General features: G+C 36.7%; 1 protein-coding gene across 1 annotated transcript in view; it reads left to right on the top strand.

Annotated features, from left to right (window-relative positions):
- Positions 1 to 25,049, top strand: part of STK32B (serine/threonine kinase 32B) — a 311,999-nt gene that overhangs the window by 84,558 nt on the left and 202,392 nt on the right. The gene's annotated exons all lie outside the window — the stretch shown is intronic.

Below are 25,049 nucleotides of genomic sequence, written 5' to 3' on the forward strand. Positions count from 1 at the left end.
GGGAAGAACAAAGATAATATGTTCTAGCTAGATGCTGCGGTAGATAGAGCATTGGTCCTGGAGACGGGAAGATCTGAGTTCAAATCTGACCTTAGCCATTTTACAAGTGACGCTGGGCAAGTCACTTAATCTCTGTTTGTCTCACCTTAAAATGGCACTTACCTCCCAGGTTGTTGTGAGGCTCAAATGAGATAATACACTTAGCACAGTACCCATCACATAGTAAGTACTCAATAAAGGTTTCCTTCCCTTTTCCCAAACCAAATTCATTGGATTTTCATATATGGTGGATTTTTTTCTTTATTAAATAAAATACTTTTAATGTCTGTAGATTGTAGAGAAATGATTATTTTTGGCCAAACGCTCAACTTTCAGGCACACCTACACACTAGGAAAACAAATCAGCAACATTGTGATTGAATAACAAACGATTTCATTATTACTTTGTCAAGAACAGGTTGTGCCAGATTTTTTTTAAGTAGTGTTACTAAAATGATCAAAAATTTTAGCAAAGTATTTGATAAAATCTCTCACATACTATTCTTATGGAAAAGATGGGGAGATGTAGGCCAGCATATACTGTAATACTATCAGTAACACAGTGGATAGAGTGCCAGTCCTGGAGTTAGGAAGACCCATCTTCTTGAATTTACATGCAGTCTCAGATACTCACTAGATGTGTGACCCTGAGCAAGTCACTTAACCCTATTTGTCTCTATTTCCTCATCTGTAAAATGAGCTGGAGAATGAAATGGCAAACCACTCCAATATCTTTGCCCTTGAAAACCTCAGATAGGGTCACAACAGTCGGGCACGTCTGAAAATGTCCAACAATAACAACTATCAAATGGATTCAGTGCTAACTGAATAGTCTAACAAAAGGCATAGTCATTGATGGTTTGATGTTTCATTGGAAGGAGGTCTCCAGCGGAGTGTGCTAGGGATCTTTGCCTGCTTTCATTCAGAGTAACTTTTATCAATTATTTCATAAAAAGCAAAAGTGGCATACTTAGGGATAACTAACACTGGAAAACAGAGTTAGGATCTAACAAGTTCTTGAATAATATGCAATACACTAGAACCTCAGACCACATCCAATATAATTAAATGTGCTGAGATGTAAAGTCTTACACCTGGGTTCAGAAGTGGACTTCAGAATCCTGAGACTGAAGAGTCATTAGCAGTCTGTCTGAAAGAGTCTGGTTTCAGGCTTTTAATGGATTATATACTCATTACGAATTAATAATGTGGTATGGTGGCTGCAAAAGCTAATATGATCTTGGTTTGTATTGAGAGTCTAGCTTCCAGAAGTAAGGAAGTGACAGAATTTTATCCTGCCCTGATCAGTTGGAAGAGACAAATATAAGCTGTGTATAAGGGTCACTTTCTACAAATTAGAGTTATTTGAAAGTGTCAAGGGCTACCTCCAGATATAACTCATTGAAGGGCTTGAGCAAAGGCTGAGAGATCATGCGTCTAAAATATTGTGGAAGTGATGTGGTCTAGGGGTGCTGGGAACCCTGAAATGCAAAGGTACAGGGTGCAGGTCTGCCTTGAAAGAATTCAACCACTCAAGCCTTCCTTCAGTCCAAGGGGTGAGTTTATTGTAACACCAATAAAAGCAGGCCAGACTCCTAGTGAGTCTGCGTCACTTGTGAGGCCAGTACAAGTGGGCCAGATTTTAAGAATCTGAGAAATTTAATGGGGTCAAGATTGATATTTTCATAGGAAAAAAGATTGTGGGAAGATTTGGATGGGATCTAGGAGTGGCAAGTAGCCTAGGGTGATCCCCAGGTAGCAGAAAATGGAGTTAGATGGGATTAAGGAGTGTCAAGTAAGCTAATTAAGTAATCAAGGTGGGCTGGGGTTGGCCAGATGCCTCAGGCGAATGCCAAAGACTGGGCCCTGTGGGGAAGACCAAGGCCTTTTAGGGGTCCATCATTAGTGCTGGAATCAGAAGGGAATCTTTCTTTTAAAAAAAATATGGATTAGATTAGGTGCCCTCTGAGGAGCCTTTCAAGTGAGAAAGTCTATGATTCTCTAATGTAAAGGAAATGCATAGTTATTCAACCCCAAGCCTCCTGGTAATGTCTTTGTTTCCTCTTTGGCTTCAGGTAATTTCATTTTAAGTTGCTCCCTAATGTCCTGGGTAACTATGCCTCACGTACAGTGAAAAGAACTCTGAATTTGGACTCTGAATTCAAGCCCTGTGTTTTCTACCTGCTGGCTGTGTGTCCTTGGAGGCAGGGCTCTTGACCTTTCTCTCTGGTTCTAAGTTTCTGTTTTGTTAATGAGGGTTTTGGATTAAATCTCCACTAAGATCCCTTTCATCACTAAATCCTATTATACCATATGCATATGTCTTATCTTGCTACCAGTCTTATCTAAATTTATATCCTCCCTTTCTAGGCTATTTTAGTGTTCTACACACAGTAGCCTCTGAATAAATGTTTATTAATTGCAATTTGTTGAATGCATATGCGTATACAGCATCAATCCAAAGCTAGAGGTTTTTGTCCTGTTGTCCCTTTTGGGATGAAATCAGAGACCTCCTTGATAAATTGAGAACTGGCTGTTTTTTATAGAAGGTTATGATTTTCAAGTATTAACAGGAGACTTTTGATCATAAGAGAAGGAAGAAGGCAAAAACTTAGAAGTAACAGCCACCAACCAGATTAGCAAGAAGTTAAGCAAAGCCCAGAGAAGCAAGAGAGAGCTGCCCTTGCCCTTTAGGTAGTGAGCTCAAGTGGGGGGTGGCAGCCAACTAGGCTTTTTTATACTAAATCCAGTCTAAATCCAAAGGAACCCTCAAGTGGGAGATTAAAGGCAGCAAACAACCTTGGGAGAAGGGTTTAGGCTGAATCTGGCCAAGTCACCAAATTTAGAATATTCAGAGTATTTGATCAAAAGGAAGAATTACTGAGTGTCAGTAGTCATAGGCAATTTGCTTCCCTCACTCTCCAGTCCCTTCCTTCCTGGTCTCTCTTCCCTTCTCCTGCTTCCTAATTTTCTTATCTGTTTATTAAAGCCCAGATCAACTAATACCTATCCATAGTGTTCTCTCTCTCTCTCTCTCTCTCTCTCTCTCTCTCTCTCTCTCTCTCTCTCTCTCTCTCTCTCTCTCTCTCTCTCCCTCTCCCTCTCCCTCTCCCTCTCCCTCTCCTTCTCCCTCCCTCCTCTCTTTCTCCTTGTACTGCTCATATTGGAAAATTAGTGCCTCATTATTTACTTCCTGATCCCTTAATTGTATATCATATAATTTAGCACTTTATTGTATTCATTTCAATATTCAAGGATCTGTCATTATACAAATGAGGGTACTCTCACTCCTGACTGAGACCCTCAGCCCTCAGAGTTGCTGGGGCTCGAAACTCATCATACTAGGTCAGTGGTGCGCTAAAGTTGGCTCATAAGAGAAAGCTGGTTGTTAAATTTTCATTGTGAGCATTTATATCTTTGGAAATCAGAAAAGATTGCAAATTCAGGCTTGATTTATTGTTTGGTTGATTTTCTAGACTCAGGAAAGTAAAGAAAATATTAATGATGCAGATTAAACTTAAAAGTTTGTTATGGTTCATTTTCTCCCCAGAGTCAGTTGTTAAATCATTTTCCAGCATGCCCCTGTTCTAGGTCCAAACTAGTAGTGATCATTTCCTGAATTTAGGTAGGCTGATCTTGGGACAATTATGATGATAAGGATAATGTAGCTAACATTCATACAGCACTTAAAGATTTTCAAAGTGCTATATATATATATATATATATATATATATATATATATATATACATATATATATATTATCTCATTTGATCCTTACAATACAACCCTCTGAAGTAGGGGCTACTAAATCTCCATTTTACCCCTGAGGAAACTGAGGCTGAGGGAAGTTAAGTGATTTGCCCTGGTTTACACAGCTACTAAATGTCTGAGGATGGATTTGAACTGAGATATTGCTGATTCCAAGTCCAACATGGTATTCTACTCCATAGTAACTTGCCAAACCCTTACTGAGTCCTTTCCTTTGATAGGACCTGTGATCTTCTACAAAGATGAAAAGAACACAAGAACTCAGAGGTACCTCTACACCATAATAAGGAATAAGAGGACATTAATTATTTCAGCACCTACTTCTGAGAGGCAATGAATTTGGAGTAAGGAAGAACTGGGTTCAGATTTTTTGCCTCTTGCACATAATAACTGAGGGATTGTTAAGTAATTCATTTACCATCTAAAAGAGTTATCTGGGGACACCAAGAAGTTAAATTCTAGACAAGTTGCCAACACTAATGAAATCCAGATCCCCCAAATTAGATGTAAGCTCTCTTTGGAGTAGAAGAAAATTCTATTTCTTCTCCCCTGAGGGGAGGAGTAGCGTGGATCCTCAAAATCTTTTGGGATTTTTCATTTCTATTCATCCACCTCGGAGAGTTATACTCCTGAACCCAGATGGCTTTGGAGGAGAGAGTGAGACTGGTGACTTTGCACAGCCCTTGCTCACTTAAATCCAATTCACTTGCGTGTCATGGCAACACCTCCCTGATGTCATGGTCCTCTTCTAGAAAGGACGCAACATTGTTTCACGATTGAGGTGGAACTTAGAATTCCAGTTCCTCTTTTGAAGGAGTCTGTAACAGTCCCAAAACTCTACCAGCCTTTCTGGGGAACAGAATCTTTCCCCTTACTCTCTTTGAAAGGGCTGTTAACATTTATTTACTATTTGTTCTGTGTGTAACAGCTACAGACTCTGGCTGTCCTGAGTCAAACTCTCACTCCTATTGATAATCATGAAGCTGGCTAGTTCTCCCCGCTCAGAAATCTAGGGCAGGGGAGGAGGGAAGGGAAGAAAAAAAAGTTAAAATAAAATAAAGTTACATGGTAACTTTATTACATATTTAAAATGGATACTAAGTTGAATATAATAGATTCACAGTTTCATGCGCAATAATCTTTTTCTCCCTCCCCCCTTCTACTATGTTATGGAAATGTTTGTTTTAGTTCTTAAGTTCAGAATAAAATAACATTTTAAAAACAATCTAAGATACCCCTTCAGGGTAGTGAAGTGTTTTTTTCTAATGATCTCTTCTCTAGTCATCATTCTATTGTGTTCTCCCCAATATCAAGTGTGAATCACGGTCAATATCTTCAATATATCAACTAATTCATGCCAGTTAATATCTAAATATCATCAATGCCATTGATTAGTGTTTCCATATTATTCAGCCAATTAATACCAATTAACTTTTACCAAATGATATTTCTAATGAATATAAGGCAAGAACAGAAATACAAATACATTCTTCCTTCACTAGGGAGCACATTCTCTCCTCTACCATCTCAGTGCCTGAGGAGAGTGGATTCAAACTTGGAACGGTTATTACAAAGCATTAGCCCCACCAAGTTCACTTCTCAATGAAGTACAGCCAGTGGACAGAGTCCATCTCTTGTTGCTCCAGGACACATGGTGTATTGGAGCCAATTCTAGTCTGGGTCAAGGGTTACCTGGGGTTTAACTATTCACCAGGCTGAATTTCCTGCAAAATCTGGTATAGACTCCAGTTCCTGTCCCTCTGGAAGCTCATTAGCACACAATATTCCTGAACCTTAGAACAGAAAAGATAGACACAAGAGATTCAGAAGAAACAGCAGGACTGGGTACTCGTGGTTTCATGGTAACCTGGGTGGGGAGTGCTGCTATCTCAGAAATAGCAGGGCCACACTCTCTTGCTTTCAGACTGGTTCTGGATAAGAGACAGGCCACCCAGTTGCCCTACCCTGAAGTCCACAGCAGCTTACCTTCCTCATACACCACCATAGAAAGAAAGAGCCTGAGTTCCTCTTGTTGGAGTCTTTGTCTGCTACCTTAGTCCCAGCTTAGCAGTCAAACCAAGGCATGCAGTAAGAAGATTGGGAATTTAACTTTACTTTTCTAGATTGGATAATGGACTGAAGGAATGAACTAGAGTTTCATGTTGAATATGCAAATATGCAAATGATCTCTGATTTCACTGATTTTTCCATTCCCTCCATTTGCAGATCTCAACCATCTATGCCCCATCCATCCCATGCTACTGTTTTCCTCCTATAAATTTGAAGTCATCAGAGATATCTACCTAACATGCCAGATGCTACTTTATTTTCTTCCAATATTGCAAGGATACTGGTAGTCAAATCTATTAATTTTGTTTAGGCCAGACTATATAAAATGGGCTTAGTTTCACCACACAATAGCTTGAAATGTTAAGCTATTCATTGTTTGAACATTTATATTAGCAAGCTAAAATGTCACTCTCTCCCTCCATCACATTTGCAATCTTGCAAGTATTTACTCGAAAATAGCACCAGGTTGTAGAGGTGTGATGTTTCAGTGTGTAACTAATATATGTACTCAAATCAAACACATTGCATAAGAGTTTTGCAAAAGCAGCTAATTTATGAGCATTTCAGGAAAGGAGGCTGAAACTAGCTTTATTCTCCATAGCTCCAGAAGGGAGAACTTATTTAAAAAAAAAACAACGAAGGGCAACTAGGTGGAACAGTGGATAAAGTACCAGATCTGGATTCAGGATGGCTCATCTTCCTCAGTTCAAATCTGGCCTCAGACACTGATTAGCTATGTGACCCTGGGTAAGTCACTTAACCATATTTGCTTCATCTTCATCTGTACAATGAGTTGGAGAAGGAAATGGCAAACCACTGTGGTATCTTTGCCAAGACAACCCCAAATGGGGTCATGAAGAGTTGGACGTGACTGAAAATGATTTATTGGTCAGCAACAAATTATGTGCCATCTTCCATATTGTCTCATTTGAAACCCATAGCTACCCTATGAAATATAATTTTATTTTTACAGATGAGGAAACTGAGGTCCATAGAGGGTGACTTGTCCAAAGTTACATAGATAGTAAGTAGAAGAGCTAGGACTTACATTTAGGGCCCTTGACTCCAAATCCAGTCCTTTGCCCACTGTTCAGCATCATCTCTGGGTATAAATTACCAAAAGGTAGTTTTCAACTTAAAGCAAGAAAGAGCTTCTTAATGGGTAGTGCTATTGAAAAATGGGATGGCCCACAACAGAAATACTGTGGTCCTGTTTTTCGAGGTGGTTCAAACAGGAGTTGGTTGACTACCACTAGTCATGGTAGCTGTAGAGGAATAAATGCATATTCCATGTAGGGTCTGGCCTACATGCCCTCTAAGTCCTTCCTGCCTTTTTGTATGGTCATCATTTCAGGCTGGATAGCTTAGAGACTGTAGTATGTGACCATGTACTCCATGTTTGTTCACTCATACTGCATTCAGAAAAGTGTGTGCTATATATCAATATCTATCTATCTATAGACTTATAGATAGATCTATATATCTGTAGCTATAGACATATCTATATTCCTTTATGCTCATGGATATATCTACAAATATATAGATTTATAGTTGTATCTCTCTCTATAATTCATGTATGTATGTGTGTATACACGCGTACACACACGTATTATGACTTTTATCAGTTGCCTCTGGGCTCATCGCCCTAATCCACTAATCTGACTAGTAATTCAGATCTCCAAAGCAAATCTACTACTTCCATCAGAGTTGTAGAGGTAAGTTTAAGGGGTTGAAAGTTTGTTTCTCTAGTGCTATATTTCTCAGGGCCCCATTTAGTGTGTTCCCCACCACCTCCTCAATATATATATTATCATATCATATCATATCATATCATATATCATATCATTATTTATATGTATATTATATTATATAGATAGATAGATAGATAGATAGATCATTAATACTGCCACATCTATCTAACCAGTGATAACCACCCTAACATCAGTTGACCAATGAATCTCAGTTGATTTTTAAAAAGAGATATTTACTGAGATTACATAATGATGCTTGAAGTCCAAAAAAAACCCCAAAGCTGGACCCCAATCTTCTCAATACACCGACTCAGTGGCTGAGACGGTAGGATTGACTTAAATTTGTGACTACCAATATTTCCCTCTACCAAATTTACTTTTAGATGTGGTGTAGCTAATGGATGACTCCCTCCCTTGATTGTAGGAAAGGGTCTATCTCTCTCAATGACTATGTCTACTCACAGCTCGGCCTTGGTGATGCAGCTATCAGCAGACTCTGCCAATGAACTTAATTGCTGTACCACTGGTAACTTTTTATCCTTTGAAGATCACATGGTAATACTCTGTTTTGTCTTTGATGTGAATTCACCTAAGATCAAGAAACAATGAAAATAACAGGGACAGAAGAAACAGAGGTTTCCATGTGTTCCCAGACACATGGTTGTCTGAATTAGGCATAAGATTGAAGACGAGGTATCCAGTCACACTGCCTGCCATTTCACTCTCTGTTCAGAGGCTCACAGAATTGCTTCTTCCTCTCAAAAGATGATGATGATGATGATGATGTATGTGCGTGTATGTATGTGTGTGTGTGTGTATGTGTGTGGAGAGAGAGTGAGCAAGTATGTGTTTTATTTATCCTTGCCTGTTGTTGCAACTCTGTTCTAACTCAGTAGCAAGTTGAAAAACTCTCATGCAGTTAGCTGACAGGAAAATTATCAGATACCTATGTATGCTCTGACTCAGGGAAAGGGACCCTTTAATATTCATGTGAGAAAGCAAGCTTATTAAGCCTTCATATAGGTTGACACCAGAGCACATTTATTACGCATGATCTAAGGGATGATCCTTCACTGACCATTCACAACCTCCACTCCCTCACATGTAGGAGGAGAGAAAAGGAAAGGGAAACAATAATAATAAAAGAAGAGATTCAAATTCTGGACTAAATTCTTATTTCAGGGAGAAACTTTGGATCTTTCCAAGGGCTATACAATTTCTATTTTAAAAATTAGTCAATCTTCCTCAAAATAGAAGAAACAAACCAATCTAAGAGTAACAAAAACATCACACAACCTTATAAATAAGCACAGCAGCATTTTATAAAGTGGCTAATAATGATTGTAATACAGCCCTAGTCTTCCATCATTGACAAAATAAATTAACAGCCTGGAACCCTTAACAAAGTAACATCAAATGCAAGCTCTGTCATGGATTCACTGTGTAACCTTGGGCAAGTCACTTGCTTTCATGAGGCCTTAGTTTCGTCAATGGTAAAATGAAGGAGTTGGATGAGATGACCACAAAGGTTACCTATATCACTTAATCTGCTATAATGATGCCATGATACAACCTATGAGTCTTGCTGCTTTATAATAGTCTCTTCTTTTATATAGTTTGGGTCAATGAACATATTTTCTAGTTATTGTCATCGTTTTGTTTGTTGCTGTTGTTTATATTTTCCCCTATTTTACCTTATTCCATATGTCTCCTCTTGCTGTCATTTAATGATTCCCCAATTGTAAAGCATATGGTTTCATTTTTGCTATTGTAAATTGTGTATTCATAAATATTTTTGTTAAAATTGTCCCTTCTTATGACTAATCTTTTTATGGTATAAACCTGAAAGTGAGATTGTTGATCTAAAGAGTATGAACATTTTCTTTATTCAGTAGTCTGATTTCATCTATCTGTCTGTCCATCCATCCGTCCGTCTGTCTGTCTGTCTATCTAATCATTATCTCTATCATCTGTCTCTATATCTAAGTTTATATCATCATGATATTACAATGTAGAGAGACTTTGGTAAGGAAAGTCTCTCCACCAAAGGCAGATCAGCATAATTGTCACAGCTTACAGTCTTAGAGAGTTGCCTCGATGTACTAAGAAGTTAACTCTTTTGTCTAGGGTCATGTCAGGGTATAGGACATGTCAGAGATAGAACTTGCACTGGGACTTTGAGGCCTTTTCTCTGTTGCCTGCTCTGTGTTGCCTCTAATGATTTCACACTACTTTGCAAAATAGTTCACAATTCTACCATAGTGAATTTTCATGCCTATTTCCCCCATAACTCTATCAACATTGATTTTATCTTTTACCACTTTTACCAATTTGATGACTTTAAGATTGTGCCTAAGAGTTCTTTTCATTTGCATTAATATGATTACTACTGATTTTGAACATTTTTAGGTAGTTGTTGACTGAATATGGATTATTTATTTATTTTTCTTTCTAGAACTGCTTGTTTGTATCCTTTGATCACTTACCTGTTGGGGTAATTCTTTTAAAGTTGTGGCAATTGCCTATAGTTTTTAGAGGTCAGAGTTTTATCTGCTGTATTTAGTACAGAGATTTCTTCCCAATTCATACCTTTACCTCTGATTTTAGAAAAATTACCTTTATTTGTGTAAAAATATTTTATATTGATATAAAATCTTCTATTTTTGTCTTTTATTAGTTCCTCTATATTGTCACTGGTTAAGAATTCTCTATTCATCCATAGTTGAGAAAGATATACCTTTCCGTTCTTCCCTATGCTTATTTTTGGTAAGGCTATTTATGTTTAGACATGGGATCCATTCTAAATTCATTGCACATGTGGTGATAAATATTTATCCAATCTATCATTTTATTCCAAATTGCCAGCGAGTTTGTCTAGTAGTTTTTGTTGAGTAATGGGTATCTTTACTACTAATCAGTGTCTCTAAATTTTTCAAAGATTAGTCTGCTATATACATTTGCTTCTAAATCTTGCTTATCTTGGCTATTCCACAGCTCTACATTTACATTTTTTATCTAGTCAGTACACAATAGTTTTCATAATTGTTGCCTTATGCTGTAATTTGCTATCTCACATAACTATTCCCTCTTCCTGACTACTGTTTTCCATTATTTCCTTTGATGGTCACATACTCCTGTCCTTCTATATAAATTTCATTATTATTTTGTCTAATTATATTGGTATTTTAATTGGTATCATGTTCCTTCTGTAGACTAATCTTTGTAGCATTTATTTTTTACTATGTTTAATCTAGTTGAATAATTAAAATGGAATTCTTCTGCAATTATTTAGTTCTTTTTTCTGCAGAGAATTATTTTGTAGTTGTATTTGTACAAGCTCCATGTGTTTCTTGGTGGCTTAAATCTCAAATGTTTACTACAGTTTATTGTTTTAAATTGTATTCTTCTTTCTATCCACTTCTCCATTTTTGTTAGTCATATACAGAAATATTGATAATTCCACAAGTTAATTTTCTATCCTACTATTGGGCTGAAGCTGTTCACTATTTAAGTTTTTTTTAAAAAAAATTATCTTGGGCTTTCTAGATGAATGAATGAAAACACATTTATTAGTCAGTCAGTCAAGAAACATTTATTAAGCATTTACTATGTGCAAATCACTGTGCTAAGTGTTAAGGATTCCATGATCTCAAGGACCTCCTATTCTAATAGGGAGACACCCCATATGGATAGTTCATTTGAAAGTCCAATGGAAAAAACACATGGTTCTTAGAGTGCAGTAGCAAAGCAGATGGCAATGATTCTTCTTTAATGGAATCTCCACTGATAAATCCTTTCAGTTTCTAATGTTGATTGGAATATTTGATAGTCCCAAAGACCTTGATGGCAAGAATGTTTGATTTTTTTTTTAATCTGGGTCTTCAGTAGGCATGAGTGTAGCACCTGTAGGAGTAGTTGCCAGGCTAATTATACCATATGCAATTAGTTATTTTTACCTCTTCTGTTTATTCATTTTAAGTCATATTGTTATTACTTTCCTTCCATTGACTACAACACATAATATTAGTGATAATGGCCATTCTAGTTTCATTCCCAATCTTAATATTTCTTCATTAGAAATGATGCTATTTTTCGTATCAATTATATATATTTAACAATATTAAGAAAAAAACCCTTCCACTCCCATAGTTTTGGGTATTAATAACATAAGTAAATGCTACATGTTTTCTGGCCTTTTCTGCTTTTGATGATGTAAGCATATGGTTTTCATTAGTAACGTGATTTAGTATACTAATTAACTTCCTAATATTGAACCAGCCTTGTAAAACTATCACCCATCTAACTTGGTGATTATGAATAAGTTTTGGATATATTACTATAATCTACTTGTTAATATTTTATTTATATTTTTATATCAGTATTCATTAGTGATGATAATATTCATAGTGGATGCTAAAAATCACGCAATTCTTACTTAGGATATATGTATAAACATTAACCATCTCCCACTCTAAATGTGAGATTCTTGGCCAAAGAACAATAAATGGGCTTGCTACTGTAGAAATTAAATTATATCAATTTTGACATTTTGGCTATAAATAAAACAAGGAAATATGAGGGAAAAATGAAAGGATATCTCATAGATCCTTGTTGAAGAAGCAAATAAAGGACGTAGCAGAGTTTATGCTTCCAAGGCTATGAAGATAAGTCATTTCATCAAACACTGAGTCATCTTACCTTAAAGTACGCATCGTGAGCAAGAAAAAAAAACTACCACAAATATACTTTCAGCTTATGTACCAAGAGCTCTTGCAATGAAGGACGAGGTCATCCTAGGAAAGACTTGATGAGATCTTCCAAATTAAATAAATGTCTTTTAATACTTAAAAACGTCAATGTAACGAACAGTGAAAAGTATGTGGGGAACTTAAATTCAAATTAATATGTTAAGGAAATTAAAGATAGACTACAGAACAGCCTCACAGCTATATATTATAAAGTCTTCAAGAAGAGAGACAAGGAATTGAACATGGCAAGCACTGAATAACATTAAACCAAGATGACATATATCTTAACAGGAAGTGGTTGGTTATTGTAGTGGAACTTATTTCCGAATCAGCTATTTGTGTTTAGTCAGACCAAAGACTTCTTAGAATAAAGATATAAATCAGTGATAAATTATAAGAAAAAATAAAATGTTGGTGAAATAAAAGTAGTTCTAACCTGACTAATTTTATCAAGCTATGCATTTTTAAAAATGGAAAATGGTTAAAGCAAAAGACTATCACCATTTTCTCTGGAAGTTTAACTACTACAAATCAATTGCCACTATGAAGTAGCCCAAAGAACTCCAAAAATATCTCAACTAGTCAGTACTTAATCTGTTTCCCAAGCAGAGATATATGACAATCAAAGGCAACAGAAATTTAGAATATAAACATAATTGCAAAACCTTATGAAGGAGAATAGTAGAAGGTTTTTATTTCATTTTTTACAGCATTGCTTCATGGAACCAAGAGAAGTAGTGGAGGAAAAAATGAATTTCTAGAAAGCTTGGTATGATACTCAGTTGAGCTGGAGGCAGTTAGTTAAGTGGAGCAGTGGATATACTGTTAGGCCTGGAGTCAAGAAGACTTGAGTTCAAATTTAGACTCAGACACTTGCTAGCTGTGTGACCATGGGCAAGTCACTTAACCTCTGTTTGCCTCAGCTTCCTCAATTGCAAAGTGGAGATAATAACAGAAATGACTTCACAGGGTTGTTGTGAGGAGCAAATGATACAGTACTGTAAAATGCTTAACATAGTGCCTGTCACCTAGTAGACAAAATTTAAATATTTATTTCCTCCACCCACACCCAACCCCAAAGGATCTCAAGAGTATTGAAGAATAAAAGTAGCACAAAAACAACAAACACACCAAAAATGATGGAAATAATCTGCTAGGATTTCTATAATAAACATTTTCTCCATTAGTTATAGTGTTACCCAATACATCTGGCCTCTAACCTTCCTGAAGTGTCATGAGAGAAAATGTAATTGACAACAAAGACAATAAAAATGGGAAGGATAAATGGACCAGATCCCTTAAATTTTTTTTTTAAAGATAGCCATTAGAATAATTAGGGATGAATCTTTTGATAAAAATCAAAAGTATTTATTAATTATCTTAATCACTTCTCTTTGTCTGCCCTATCCTTTCATGGTTCGGGCATAAGACTAGACTCGATGCATAGAATTGGACAGAATGTTAGGTGACACAGTGGATAGAATACTGAACTTTGGGAAAGGAAAACCTGAGATTAATTAAATCTTGCCTCAGCTACTTACTAGCTGTGTGATCTTGGGAAAGTCACTTATCCACTCTCAGCCTCAGTTTCCTTATCTGCAAACTGGAGATACTAACAGCATCTACTTCTCAGAATTACTGTGAAGATAAAATGAGATAATGTTTGCCAACTTTAAAGCACTCTTTAAATAACAGCTACTTTTAAAAATTATTACTCTCTTTTTCTATTATGAAAACAATTTTTTAAGGATGTAGTGATTTTTTATTTACTTAAGGGTTCAGTGGAATGGATGGAATTCATTGATGGAATTCATCTATGAATCTATCTTATCTTTTTTAAGTAGAATGTATTTTCCCCAATTGCATATAAAGATAATTTTCAACAATTTTTTTTAAAGATTTTGAGTTCTAAATTTTTCTCTCTCCTTTCCCTTCCCCCTCCTCCTCAAGATGGCAAGCAATCTGATATAGATTATACAAGTGCAATCATGTAAAATGAATCTATCTTATCTTGCATCTTTTTTTTGTTATGAAAGTTCCTTAACTGATTTTTCTATTTTTATTTCTGAGATTGGGTTCTTTATGCCTCTTGTCTATTTCCTGTTTGTTATTCTAAGCATTTTATATTTTTGTAGCTTTTCATCTCCTTTCCCTTAAATAGTCAATTGGGTGGCTCATAATAGCTTTTGATAATTTTATTTACTTGATCTCCACTTATTTAATTTCTCATTCTCATTTTAAAAATTTTAATAATTTGGCTTAATCTCTGTGTGCTTTAAAAATTAAATTGGCTAATGGTTTATCCATTTTGTTGGTATTTTAATATGTTCTTTGTTGAATTTATTCAATATTTTGTCTTCAATTCACCTTGAATTTTCAAATTTCCTTCTTTAGTGCTTGTATAGTATTTAATTTGTTGAGTTGATAATTTTTTAAACTACATCTTTAACTCATTGATCTCTTATTCTCTTTTTAGCACAAATGTTCAAGAATTTAAATATTCCTCTCAGGACTGTACTAGTAGTATTTCATATGTTTTAATATATCATTCCTGTTGTAATTATCTTTAATATAACTTTCTACTTGTTTCTGAGATTTGTTTGACATACTCATTATTAAGCAAATCTCTTTACCCAGTGGAATACCAATACCATAGAACAAGGAAAAAAGTGGCATTTGAAAATCAAAATTTATGTTCGTTCCCTATATCATAATAATATTTAGTGGTGCTTTGTTTGCTCGTATTCGCCTTATTAATCGCTATTTTGTTATGTTGTGGTTTGTAAAGGAAAGTTGATATTTCAGCCTTACTGAATTTATTTGTGAGCTCATTATGTCCTAGACTCAAGCAAAGGTCCCCAAACTTATTTGGCTTACCACCTCGTTTTCAAGAAAAAAAAATTACTTAGCGTCCACCTGGAAATCTACTTTCTTTAACCCTTTAAGGTTTTGTTTTGGTTTGAAATTTGCATCATTTCAAACTACTATGGCCTCCCTGGACTGTTCCTACACCCCCCGGGGGGCGATATCACTCATTTTGGGAACTTGTGCAAATATGATCAATTTTTTTCGAGGTTACTCTTTAATATTTTCATTCTTCTCTGTTTACTTATCAATATGAGATTTTTTCCAACAGTTTCCCCTCACATCTATAAATTTCTCTCTGTTTTTCTTTCTTTTAGGATATTCCAGTTCTGACTATTTAGATAATGTTTTATTTTCATGCATTCTAGCTAATTTTTCCTTTGACTGCTTCATTCCTATGCTATTTGTGGTTATATTTTTAATACCAATATTTTAAAAATTGTCTGTAGTGGTTTTAAGCATGGTGTGTTTTTACTCTCTCTTTCAAGGCTTTCTATTTTCACTTGTACTTTGTCTAAAACTGTGATTGCTATTCCTGATCTAATGATCAAATGAAGAATCATAAATTTCATTGCAGTCTGTCATTCTGAGCCTTTCTCTCTATGTTTTAGGTGTATTTCCAATAGATAATATATCACTGAGTCATTTTTAAAAATCCTTACTGAGATTATTTCCCTTTAAAAACTTGTATTCAGCCATTTTATATTCAGTTAAGTTGATGTATCCCTCCATTATTTTCTGCTATATTAACTGTTTTCCTAGGACTGGGTACTTTCCCCTCGTATTACAGACATCACTCCTGAGTTAAACTGTGGACATACAGAAACAGACTCCACTCATACCTCTCCTTCCTTAAATACAGAAATCTAGTTTTTCTAATGTAATAATCTTTGAAAAAATATTTTCCACCCCCTATACAACTTCAGAAAAAAATAATTGAATGACAAATAGAAGTTATGGGAGTAAGATATGTGGGTCACCTTACCTTTCATTTGGATTCCTCAGTCTACAACCTGAAAAGTTTGCACTCCCTAAAGTGAAGTCTAATATTTCCTTGAGGAACAAAGTTCTATCCTTCTATAGACACTTGGTGACCCAATGAAATACCCATATCATAGAACAAGGAAAAAAGTGGCATTTGAAAATCAAAATTTCTGTTTGTTCTCTATATATTGTTCTGTTTGTTCTGTTTGCCACCAGGTACATAAAAGGATAATAATATTTTAAAGAGGAAATAGACCTTAAAATCCTCTAGTCCAACTCCACTCATTTTACAGGTGAGGAAACTGAGACTTGGGAAGAATAAGTGACTTGTCCGACATTACTCAGTAAATAAGTGTAACAATGGAGGTACAATGTCGGATCTTTTGACTCTAAATCTAGTGTTTTTTTTCTCTGTTATGCCATGCTAGCAGCTTTTGCAATTTAACAAGTAACAAGTTAAATAAACATGTTTTCAAAATTATGTGATTTTAGGAAAACCATCATGCTTAAATATCCCAGGCAAAGGCCACAAGGCAATTTTCCCTACATTTGTCACATTCTCTTCCCTTAATGCCTTTGTCCCTTAAAACATGATACAATTGAAATTTTCAAAGTTGAGCTAAGGGCAAAGGGACATTTTCTGTGCATTCAATTTGTATACAAATGTCATTTGTATCACGTTGGAATCTTCAGATATAAGGATTTTTTTAAAAAAATCATAAATGATGAATGGATCTACAAAGATGCCATTGTGAATGAGATTCATTTGACTTTCTAAGACTCCAGGGGAGAGAAAGAAATTGTCTGATACAGGAAGCTTTTTTGTTTAAAAAAACAATTTCATATTTTTTCTATTTCTCTTTCTATCCCTGCACTTGGTTCTTCTTCTTCTCATAATAAGGCAGCTAGGTGGCCCAGTAGATAGAGCACTAGGATTGGAGTCAGGAAAACTTGAGATGAAATCCTACCTCAGAAACTTACTTAGTAGCTGTGTGACTTGGGGACAAGTCAGTCAACCTCAGTATGCCTCAGTTTCCTCAACTGTAAAATTCGGGTAATAATAGCACCTACTTTTCAGGGTTGTTGTGAGGACCAAATGAGATATTTGTACAGCACTTAGTGTGCTTTGCATGTAACAGATATTCTATGAATGTTAGCTATCATCGTCATCATCATCTTCATCAAACTTACATGACCAGTATCTATCCATTGCTTTTGAGGGTGGTTTACTTCTCATCCCTCTGTCTCTTCTCCCTGGTTTTCCTTTTCTTTCTCTTACCCTTGTGGAAATTTGGTCATTTTTCAGTCATGTCCAATTCTTCTATGACCGCATTTGAGGTCTTCTTGGCAAAAATACTGGAATGATTTGCCATTTCCTTCTCCCGCTCATTCTACAGATGAGGAACTTAGGCAAACAGGGTTAAGTGACTTGCCCAGGGTCACACAGCTAGTGTCTGAGGCCACATTTGAACTCAGGTCCTCCTGTCACCAGGGCCTGTGCTAGGATGTGAAATTTTTGAGGGCAGGGATCATTTTACTTTTGTCTTTGCAATCCTAGGATAGTGCCCCCCAAGTCATCTGTATTTAATAATATCACATTGAAACCCACTTACAATTTCTATTCCACTAGCAATTTCTGCATCTAAAAGATGAATAATTAGGGTTTTGTGACTCTGGCATGGCCTTTGGTTAAGGGAATGGCTCAGAGACAGTCTATTCAGGACTTCAGCATTAGTTAGCTTTGCCTACCAGTCCACTCCATCAGTGAAGATTTGGCTTTTCAGTAGCAGACAATATGGTCCAAATCTCACACATAGCATTCAGTGGTACACGCCCCATGACTCAGCCTCATGCTATTCTCAAGGGGAATACAGCAACCTCATTTGACCTCTGTTCCTATTCTTCCCCTATACTTTCTCTTCTTGCCATAACACACAGGCTGATATGATACACTAGCATTCTTCCCTTTGACTGAATATCCTAAATACTATGACCAACCAAGTTCTTTAGGAAAGTGTGAATGACAGCATCTTCTAATGTAACCTTGCTGATCTCTGCAGCCACGGAAAGGTGGCAGCATCTCAGGGAAGTCCCCATGATATAATGTACCCATTCTCTGACTTCCTTGTACTTCCTGATAAAGGTGGGGAGGAAGTTACCTTGCTTCTTTTTGGGCCTGGTAGATGGAGAGGAGGTGAAGGATAGCCAGTTAGCCCACCTACAAAAGCTTCTCCTTCCTCAACACTTTATAATACATTGGAGCCACGAATTATAATATAACGTAGAATATTTGCTTCTTTCATATGTGCATAGCACTGTTTTAAATCAATATAAGGCTTTATCAATGTAATATCTTTTCTTTGATGATGTATTGTTGGTTATAGATGCGATTTGTTTGATGTTGGGATCTTGGTTGGGAATATAACCTTCAGCTATGACATTATTTTGTTGGAAAAAAAAATGTGCTTTCTGATGTAGTTTCCAGGAAGGCAATTTTGGAGAGAGTACAACTTTTGCTGATTAGTGGTACATACCCTTAGGGAAATTCTACATTTTTGTAGCCTCTCTTCCTAGTCTAATTTTCCCCCCAAATTGAGGCTAGGATTTGGACTCAGCCAAAAAGGTTTTTTTTTTTTTTAGCTAAACTTGTGATTTATCTAAACTCTGTCTTGCTGATAAATGAGATGTAGCAGTAGAAAGATTGCTACTTAGTGGGAACAGAAGAGCTGTCTTCAAGGATTTGAAGGGTTGTCATGTGGAAAGGGAACAGGCTTGTTCTGCTTGGTCCCAGAGGACAGAACTAGAAGAAATGGATGGAAATTGCAGAAAAGGAAGATTTGGATTCAGTTTAGGGGAGAATTTCTTAACAATTAGAACTATTTCAAGGTGGAAAAGGCTGGCTCGTGAGGTCTTGATTTTCCTTTTAATGGAGATCATCAAATGAAAATTCTATGACCATTTGTTAGTGTCCTAGAAGAGATCCAGGCTTCAGATAGGAGTAGGACCAAATGACGTCCAAGATCCTCATATTTCTGGGATTCTGTGAAGAAAAGTATAATGGCCTGTTGGAAATGAGAGAGAACAAGAACTGCAGGAAGATGTTATTTATTAATATTTACATTGGAAACAGGCATAAAAGTGATCATTATTTCAAATGATTTAATGAACCTTATCTCAGTGACATAGGTCCTCCTCTTCACTAGGGCAAAGTAGAATTTGTTCATACCTTTTTTCCTGTATGATTTTTGTTCACATCTTTCCAAAATCTGTCATATAGTGTACAAGTAACATATTGAAGTCTTTTGGGGGGAGGAGGTGATGTGTTTTGAGTTGTGCATAAATTGGATTGAGGTGAGTTGCAAAAAGTTGTCAATCTCACTTTCTCCTCTAGAGTCATCACAGTACAATGGCAGGATAGGATCAAGATGACTGGTGATGGCTCATGATGCAGTGGATGAACTTAGTATCTTCAATGTCTAACCAAGCTTTAAGTGCTCCACAGTGTCTGCTTCAGCTGTCTTCATGGCCACTGGGATAGATTGTTTTCATCCACCCATTCCACCAGGGGAAGCCTTCATCTGTTTGGGGTAGACACCCCCCAGCTCACCAATGGGTTCAAGATGCCTTGGTTTCTCTCAACCTGGTTTAGCCCATCTGCCAAAATGACTTACCGGTGTGTGGTCACTGTACTACAGCTCTGTGGAGCCACAGGTGAGAGTTAGGTGGAATAGGTGGACAACAAGGGTGGAAAGCAGCCCTGAAAAGGGCTGGGTAGGCTTTGCACCAGAGGTACTGATCTTCCCTAAACACACTCTACACCCCAACATACTAAAGACCATCTTCTAGATCTAATATTTCATGGATACCAATGCAACTGTGAGTTTATTCATCTCTTGCCCTTGCTATATGATTGGCTTACACTCCTTTTCAGTCATGAATTTCATAGATGATGTCCTTGAAACCCCTTTTCACATGCTAGAAATCACAGGTAATATGAATCATTTCATTTACCCCAACCATAAATCATTTCATTACTCTTGAAGTCATCTTAAATTCAGATTCATCTGAGATTTTGCTCTTCTATTATTCATAGACATAAGGAACATGGGCTGGAGAATACTAGGGTTTGCAACATGGTTTTTGGCAACAGAGAGCAGCTTCATGTGTGTAAGGCCAATCTGTAAGTGAAAAATCTTTCCTGCCATTGAATAGGCTTCAGGTGGGGCCAACAAAGAGAGGCCTGATTAGAGGCAGGCCCACATCTTTGTGATGCCCATCAGGGATTAAAAACTCTTCCCACCCCCTCAATAGATCTCAGGTGGGGCCAACAAAGGGAGGCTTGATTAGAGGCAGGCCCATACCCTTTTACTAACTGGGTGTGAGGCCCCAGACCCCACATCTTTTTGCTAAGTAGGCTCTGAGCCCTCAGGGCCCTGAGGGTATAAGGGCATAAGAGCTCTGATGTTGGTGTTTTGCCTTTGGGGGCACACTCATTGAAAGAGTGTTGGTGAAGAGACTCTGGGTAAGCCCTTGAAGCAACCCCCCACTTTGAAAACCCAGATGTTGGTGCCTCTCTCTCTGGTAACTATGTATGTATAGCTTTGGTCAGAAAGCTAGAAACCTCTCTGTTGATTTGTGTTATTTGCTCTGTTTATATTTTCTTTGTTTGTAATTTCTGTTTGCATTTGTCCAAAGTTCGGGGTGATGACTCTTCCCCCTGAACTAAGTGAAATATACATACATACATATATACATATACATATACATATACATATACATATATGTACATAAATATATACATATATACATACATATATATATACACATATATGTGTGTGTGTTTGATTAAAGTGAGATTGTAAACCCCTTAAAGTTGCTTTCCTTAGAAAAGCTGATCAAATCACCTGTTCTAGAAGCCCTCATGTGTGCTGATGTTATTGGCCTTACACAGCCACAGTAGCAGTGAGTAGCATTGTTGTTACAGCATCCTGAAAAATATTGTGTAGTTTCCCAAGTGTGATCTAGCTCCCTTTCCTATTTCTAGTCATTCAAGCCCTCACCTTTCTCCACCTTCACTGTCTGTCCAATGTGAATTCACTGATGGACCGTCTCAATGGAATTTCTACCCATCTACAGGTCATAACCTGGGCAAAATGAATTCTTGATTTACATGAATTTTCTTGGGTGGACTTGTTGGCTAATATCTTTTAGATACCACGGATCTCATTAGAGGGACCCTATGGTGTTCCAGGGCACAATACAATTAATGTCAACAATGAACAGGAACATCTGGAGAATATCAACTTCTATCAGGAATCTCTCTTTCTTTTAGACTTTATATAGGACTTGCTCCATGGCATTGGCAAACAAGCTGCCTCAATGGATGTTGATTAATAGAGGATCTAGGAAACAAAGCAATTTCTCATTTCACCTATCAAAGAATATCATAACATCTTAGCCATATTTACCCATAAGTCTGTGATTATTATAAGCCTTATTATAAAGCTTTTTTCTATGGTCAACAAACAATAAAGACATTGGAACCTTGAATTCTCTATTCTTTTCAGCAAATTGTATGACTTGAGAGATGAATGCAGTGGAAAACCATTTGTGAAAATTTACCTATGTTCTTCTATTTTCATCAAAGATATGCTTGACAGGAAAATAGAGCATTACAATACATTTAAAGTGATGAGAAAGTAAGCATATATGAGTCAATATCAATCAATCAATTAATCAATAACCATGTACAAGTGCCTACTATGCTCCAAGCATTCAGCTAGGCAGTAAAGATTCATAGGTAAAAGTGAAAGTCAATTTGAAGAACTTATACTCCAGCTGGTGGAGATAACATGTACAGATAAGATGGAAATAATGAGATATAAGATTATATTGGTGAAGGAGGACTCTGTCAGATGTGAGGTGGTGGTGGTGGAGATAAGGCAGAGAGAGATCCTTGGGGACATAAAAAAGGCTTAATATAGAGGATGACGTATGAGCTGAGCCCTGAAGGAAAATAAGGATTCTAAGAAGTAGAGCTAAGTAGGCCAGTCTTGCTATACTAGAGCATGTGTGAAGGGAACTATTTTTTTTAAGTATAAAAAAGGAGATTGGGGGTAGATTTAAGGAGCTTTAAGTGACAGAGGCATTTGTATTTAATTCTGTAAGTACTAGGGAGCCATTAGAATTTATTGCTTTAGAGAACCACTTTGGCTATAAGGTGGAGGAATGATTGGAATGGAGAGAGACTTGAGGCAGGGAGACCTATTAACAGTTACTCATATCTTCTTGGCCACTTCCTTTTTATTACTAACACTATGAGGTTCTTTTTCCCCCATTTTATCTTAGGGTTTCCTTTTTTGTGACATCTTGAAAATACATCTCTGAGAACCTCTACACTTGACATTGCTTTCAGCATAGATTTCCTCTGTACATATTTAGCTTCTTCAAAGTAGCTTTCCTGATTATGTTTCCTTAAGTATCATTTCTACTTCTTCACATAGCACATTGAGTAATGAGGTCATAGGGTCCTTATGTTTTGACTCTTCCACATCATCCATGATGAAAATAGATTAATGTTGAAATGCAGGTAGATCTGTTCTTTTTCACTTACAGTTTCATCTATAACATGCTCTTAGGGCATCTCATCTAAACTAGACATCATACCGAGCTTTCTTCAGATTCATTTGCCCCATCTTCTACTTTTCACTATCTTGTAGGATAATATTGATTAGAATTGTTCTATATTTCTCCTTCTTAATATTTTATAAATGAATTTATATCATAAACCAGTGTTTACCCAATGAGCTTATGAAGGTAAGGCTTACATCTCAATCACTTCATTGTTCCATATAGGGCTTTGTATGCCACTTTGAACATAGTCAAAACCCCAAAAATGTTTCCTAAATGAATGATCAGCCAGAGAAAGTCTGCAGGGCCGATGGTGGGCATTCTGGCTTTCTAACGGGGCTAATTGACTATATTTGGGGAGCTTAATCACTTGGTATTATTTGTTCTGATTTTTTGCACAGGAAATGCCATTATGATGTCATCTGATCAATTAGTCCCAATTAAGCAAATCAGTCCACAAATAGAACATGTTGCACTCAGAAGCCAATTTCTCTTGATTTCTCATAGAATTAGAATTTTCTCTTCAAATATTCCTTATTGTTTGCAATAGTATTTTTTTCTACTTGCCATTCGTTGTCCTTTGAAAAAGCTATTTACAAAGTACTTATTGACTGGCTTCTCTTCAGGTGGTTATTTTCCACATCTTATAGTATGTTGCATAGAAGCTTTCACTATATTTTAAGTTTTAAGACTCCTTATAGATCCAGTATTGTGTGTCCAAGGCTACTTCTAGGTCTAACAATCTGTCATTCTGTGATTCTATAGAAATAATTCTCACTGAGTTTGTGGCCACCATTGTTCCGTCTTCAGAGGGCTATGCTGAGAGAGAAGAGCAGATGGATCTAGAAAGTAAAAGAAAGCCTGAGGAGTACCACCCCCAGGACTAGAAGACAGATATACAATTTGGACAGAGCTGTATTCCATGGTGAAGAACCAGGAGATTAATTAGAGGCAGTATTTTGTAGTGGAAACAGCATGGTATGTAGAGTCAGAAGAAATGGATTCTAACCTCAGCACTAAAATATGCTAACTATATGATAATGGGCAAGTTACTTAACCCCCATGCCTTGGATTCCTCACATGTTTCATGGGGATCATAATTCACCACCTCCCTCACTGTGCCAATATGAGGAAAGTACTTTTCAGGCCTTACAGAACCATAAAAAATGAAAAATTATTAACAAGGATTACTTTTTTGCTTCAGGGATTTCTTTAGTTATTAGTATATATGCATACCTTACCTTAGGTTGGTCACAGCCTTGGATCCTCAGAACCTGTGTGTGTGTGTGTGTGTGTGTGTGTGTGTGTGTGTGTGTGTGTGTTTGTGTTTGGGGGAGGAGCGCAAGCTCTGTCATATTTCTGTTAAGCTGGAAAGAAGCCTTCGTTAAAGACCTGGCAATGAACATTAAATCCATAATATAAATACCGTACTAGCTCATTTCAGAAAAGTTCATCACCAGAGCATGAAATGCAAAGAATTATGTACATGTATATGTATATTAATTGTATATAATTATATGTACTCAGAAATCAAATGAGGGCAATTCATCACCCTAGATAGAGGATCAGTCTTAGAGTTAGGAACATCTGTGGTCAAGACCTGCATCTGACACATACTGAGTGATCATGAGAGAGTTATTCAATCTGTCAGTGTCCCAGAAAATTTTCTAAGATTATAAATCATAGAGCAATTGCTCCCTGTACTAGTGGAGGGAATTTCCACACTATATAATTGTGATAAAATCATAGGACCAGGTTTTTTAAAATCACATATAATTTGTGTGTGTGTAATGGTAATGTAAATTTGAAGCTCTTTCCCACCCATTAATAGGCCCATGTGACCTGCTTAAATCACAGGAAGCCTAAGGCACATGTGGTGGGAGGAACCTGCTGAATGAGAGGAACAGGAAAAGGTGGAGCAGGAAATTCTCAGAGCAGTTAGAGCTGAGGGAGAATGAGAAGGTGTGTTAGATGTGCTATGAGTGTGTTTGTGGGAAGGTTATGAGATGGCAAGGCTGCAGGTTATATTGTGTTTTAAGTTCCTTGCTCTTATGATAAAGTGGGCTTACTGGTTTGGGAAGTTGGTTGCTACTTTGATGGCTCAGACTTATTGGCTTTAGGATTTGGTTGTCTGGTGTCTGAATAAATGTTTTACTTCTTCTACCTTCTATATGGAGAGTCTTTCGTATTTTG

The sequence above is a fragment of the Trichosurus vulpecula genome, chromosome 6 (genome assembly GCF_011100635.1).
Source record: "Trichosurus vulpecula isolate mTriVul1 chromosome 6, mTriVul1.pri, whole genome shotgun sequence".
NCBI classification, from domain to species: domain Eukaryota; kingdom Metazoa; phylum Chordata; class Mammalia; order Diprotodontia; family Phalangeridae; genus Trichosurus; species Trichosurus vulpecula.